Source organism: Montipora foliosa, chromosome 1 (genome assembly GCF_036669935.1).
Source record: "Montipora foliosa isolate CH-2021 chromosome 1, ASM3666993v2, whole genome shotgun sequence".
NCBI classification, from domain to species: domain Eukaryota; kingdom Metazoa; phylum Cnidaria; class Anthozoa; order Scleractinia; family Acroporidae; genus Montipora; species Montipora foliosa.
Window position 1 is genome coordinate 48,698,107 of NC_090869.1, and position 5,407 is coordinate 48,703,513.

Here is a 5,407-nt window from a genome sequence, read left to right on the forward strand (position 1 = left end):
GGTGTTCAAAGTTGTGTAATTACATTTCACAATCTCTTGCACTTCAAAGATGATATTGCCCGTTTTGGTTCAGTGGATAACTACTCATGTTGCACAGAGGAAAGGGCTGTTAGAAGGTACATTCTCACTTCTAACAATCACAAGAACATTGAAATTACTTTTGCTTTGAGTGAGGCAAGACGAGAATTTCTAAAACTACGTGAATCAAATTATCACGTTGCAGATGGTCTAAATATTCGCCAAGCTGATATTTCCAAGGTAACTGTCATAATATCCCTGTTATTAGCCCTTTGATCCCCGTGTTATTCTGTATGCAAATTATTTTCCTCACTGATCTCCATACATTTTACTGTAGTATGTGTTCAAAAGAGTGTGAAGATAAAATCTAAATATCTGTTGTAATTTCTGGACCATCTCATATGAAAATGATATACTCCTGTAGGTATTGTACTGGTTATTGCCTGTTCCCCTTCACCAATTTGTGCAGTTACTGCTATGTGTAACTAGACGCTACGAGAGCGTAAACTGGGTTGCCTTTGGTACGTGCTGGTCCTCGTCAAATTTTTGTACTCATTGCTAAACAGCCTAAGACTTGATATGAGGGAGGAACGAAAACGCTCTTTATTTTTAAGAAAGGTTTTTGTTTGCAAATAATTGTTGCATAAATTAAATGTGGTCAAGAACGTAAAATTGACGTAAATAAAGAGTAGATAAGCTGAAGGAAATATTGTTTCCTTGTCAAATAACTTTTTTTGGACCAGGGTGAATACAGAGCAAGAATTGTTGTCATCGTAATGAAAACTGCTTATTTATTTAAATTTGAAATGGCGTGTGGAAATTAGTTAATATTTTCAGAATAAGATGAATGCATAAAAGGAGAAACATCTGACAAAGGATCTTTTGTTGTGAGAAATTTTTGTGAAATAAACAACGTATTTGTTATGAGAGGCAAAGTAAACGTCCTATTTTATTCCGTGGGTGCGAACAAGCAATGGAGTTCTTGTTAAAGACTATATGGAAGTAAAGAAATTTCTGTGTGAAGTTTGGGATGAAAGGCTTTTTTTTGCTGCATAAAGTAAATAAGAAGGTAAAGAATGGACTGCAAGGTTTTTTCAAATATAATTTTTGATTAACAAGAATTATTGCATTATTTATTTCTTTTCATTATTTTTATTTTTTTGTGTAGTTGAGTAGAAATAAAGAAGTAAATTTATAAATAACTAGATATTAACAGAAAGCAATTCAATGTGTTCGATTCTTTCTTTGAGTTTGTTAAATCTGTATTCAATAAGGAAAAGCTCTCAGAGAATATATCACTTGGTTTCAGTGTTGTATATAAGGTTAGAGTTAGTAAAATATTAGAAATAGAGGTCACTTTGATATTGGACGGCGAAGAATGGTTTAGTTGTTGTGTGCATGATTCGAGCTTTGCATTGGGCAACCCTAGTGCGCATAGTTTGTTTTGTGATTGGTGGGTGCATTAGGTTGCGGATATTGCTAAATTGGGGAATTGTCATTGAAGCTATGTTTAATTCGTTTTAATGGTTATATTTTCGTGAAGGAGTACGGCGAGCCTCATTTTTTATTTCATATTTTTGGTGAGAGGATGTCTTCATGGAGTAATAATAGTATAAGCAAAAATATATAGTCAGTTTCTTGGCAATTTCATAAAATTGTAGGGAAGGAAGGATTATGGGTTGAACAATGTATACTCAAGTTAAATGTATTTTTAAGTGGTAAGGCATTAAAATAGATTTTTGAGGCACGTAGATGAATTATATTTATTAAATGGGGCTAAATTTGTTTAAGATTAGGGATACACGGCAATTGTCAAAGTGGCTTAAATAGCCGTTTTGGTTAGCGATGTACCATGGAAACGAGGATGGGGACGTTCCTTTTTATTTAATTTTTATGATTTCTTTGACGTGTTAGAACAGTGTGCGAAGTTTTATCGGAGATGTATAATAATTCATATTCTTAGTGAATTACTTTAAAATTATAGGTATTTATTTTTGACCTCTTGTGTTGTTTATTGAATTTATGTTCTAATATGGAGTTGCATAATGGGATATTTTCTTTGAAGATCCAATGAAAGATAATTTGTTTTAGACCGGCTTCGCCGCGATTGCTTTTGTTCACCGGATAAAATCTAGTTGAATTTAGGTATTTTTGCTACCTCGTGCAGGGGACTCTAGTCATAAAGGCAATATTTAGCAGTGGAGTGACAGGAAAGACTCTATTACGGAACTTTTGGGATTTCCGATAGAGGAAACGGAGAAATAGCACAGACTGATTTTAAGATTGGATTGACATATGGCAAATCTATATATCATGATTATGTTATCTTTAGATTGGTGATAGAGAATGAACTTGACGCTTAGGACTTAGTCTAATGAGCTATACGGTAAATTAACGAAAATTGTTGCAGTTAAATGAAAATATTATTTTTGTTATTGTTTTGACGGTTTAAATCTTCTCCAAAATTAGTTCTTTTCCTTTTATTGTCTATTTAGCTACTGATTTCACAAAACAGATAATTCTGGGTAAGAATTGAAGTGAGGGTGTCGATGATCCTGTTGTGATATAAAGTTTTGTGCTTTTCTAATGTTAATGTAGGGTAACAAATAAAATACTGTATCTGACAATATTAACTTGTTTACAGCAATGCAGTTGATAAAAGGGATTTTTCCGTAATGTGTTCTACGTTTTATATGTGATGAAAAGTGTCGACATAAATTCATTGGCTAGTTAAGACTCGAACTTTAGCCGACCAAAAAATTTTGAGTTGTTTACAACAAGAGCTGATTGATTTTTAAATTTCTTTTATTTGCTTTATGCGGGAGTACTTACGTTTTCTACAGGCGCCGGAAGCTTATAGCGCGATTTTGCAATGCAATGCACTTTTGTTTTGTGTCGATTCATTAGCTACTTGCTGATATAGTGAAATGAGTAATGAATCGACGCAAAACAAAAGTGGACAACACATTTGAGGTAGGGAAAGTTTGTTTTGAGGGAAAGAGGTTTAGCTTTTTAACTTAACTTAATTTTTAACTGTTTTAACCATTAGACTTTTTTACTAGACAATAGTTATGTATTGCAAAGTCGGGTTATCAGCTTGTGGCAGCTTTGGTTTTTGTAAAAATAAATGTCTTACCTTTTATTAGCGACTTTGGTGACATGTTGACCGAATTCACGTGATAAAAAGGACGTTTTCGTAATCTTCCCCACACTTTTACACGTGATCAATAGTGTTGAGATAACTTGATTGGCTAAGTAATACTTGAACTTTGCTCTACTAAAAGTTTGGACGTGACAAATTTCACTTGTTTTGATCAAAAGCTAATTGGATTTCAAATTCTGAGCTCATTCATTGGTTTATTTTCTGCATTTTCTATTGGTCAACTGTCTTCTAAAGAAATGGGCGTTATGTGATTGGAGGATTTCGATCCTTTTGGTGGTATAAAACTGCATGCATTAACTCATTTATTGGTCATAGGACATTCCACAATGTAATTTGCAGTTTTTGCCATAGTTTGAATTTGTACTTTGTCTTTGTGTTTATGTTGTTCGACTATGTCTCGCGCTGCTAAATCGAAGAAAGTGAAGACCACAGAAATTTCTTCCGGAAGCAACATTTCGTTTACAGTAGAAGGTGTCCCTAAAAACAAGGAGTTCGCAACTGGAATTGAGCAAGACAAAAGTTTACCTCAACAGAGTTTGCTATCGGCCAATAACAACTTCAGTGTTTTTGCAGAAAACGAAGCTCTGTCTCAAAAGCATGAGAATGTTGTATCCAAATCTTCTATACGACCTCCAAGTCCAAAGAAACGACCAGTTTCGCCATTAATTGCGTATATTGAAAGTATGTCTCCATTGAAACGCAGTAAGTCAGGATCTGTGGAATATTTCAATCTTAAGCTTCAGTCAGCATCTGGAACGCAGCCAGCCGTTTGCTTTTCACGGGTGAAACGAAGTTTTTTCGATGATTGAGTTCGTACCAAAACTGCAGTGAAAATTGAGCGGTACAACACTGCGAAAGATGGTCGAACTATTTTTATAAACGACATGACGAAGCTGTCTTCGCCTGTAACTTCCGAGTATAACTTCCAGTTCACTGAGAGCCATGACACTAACTATTTGACTTTGCAGTTAATGTTAGATAATGCAGTTGACATGGATATGGTTGATGTAATAAGTAAGCTGGTCTACAAAGACAATGAAATAGAAACTGTGGGGGCTTCAAAGTTGAAAAAAACCAATTGCTACATTGCAGATGAAACTGCTAGCATCAAACTGATACTGTGGGAGAGCAAGATCGAAGAAGTCCAGGTAGAAGAGGTATACATGTTCAAGCAAGTGAGATTGCGTAGGGATGGATGTACTGCTCTACTGAATACTACTGTAGATACAGTGATTGAAAGAAAAGTTGATCACAACTTGAAGGAGGAACTTGTAGTGGAAAACATCACACCTGAAAAAGACATTGCAGATGCAGAGTTCGAAATGAAAGTAGAGACTATTCACTCTATAGGAGAATTCTCTCGTTTCAAGCAGTGTGTACATTGTAACAAAAAGATCAGTCAGATTACTTCTTCGGCAACTGTGAAGTGCGACCATTGTGGTCACATCCTTAGAAGTGCTTCCTGTAAAGAGAATTTGATGATTAAGTTTTTGGTCGAGAATAACGACAAGTCGGATGAAGGATTTCTCCATTTTGTAGTATTTCAAGATATTCTTGAAGAAATGATCGGCGTGTCAGTTAAAAGCACAACAGACGATACTATTTTAGAAAAGTTGTTACTGTTGAAAAATTTTACCATTTTGTATAACAACAAAAGGATTGTTAAACGTGTGGTGATGTAGAAGGAAATATTTGGAAACAATAAGTTTATGTTGATGTTTTCGATTTGTTGTAGTTCGTAATTATTATATTTAAGGAAAATTGTTACTGTTAAAATATTTAACTATTTTCTACAACAGCGAAATTGATAAGAATGAAATTGTTATGGTGTAGAACGGATATTGTTGATTTTGTATTTGTTGTTGTTCGTTAATAGAAATGGAATATCAGGATTTCAGAAAAGGTATTGATTTTATTATGTTAGACATTTACCTGTAATTGTTAAATTACTGTTAATTTTTGCACTGAGTGTAATTAAGCACGAAACCTGTTCTCTTGTATTGAATAAAAAATTGAGTTTGACATCAATGACCGGAAGTATGTTAGTGACAGCTGCATGGTTAGACCGTGGAGTGCCATAATGGATTATGTAAATGTTTATTTAGTAGTCGGAAATATATGAAAGAATGTGTGACAAACCTGCAAGGATTGTGTTTTGTAGGTTTGAGGTTGCAGATAATTATGAAACGTTTAATTGAGAGTTTTGTTTTAATAAGGATGTTCTTG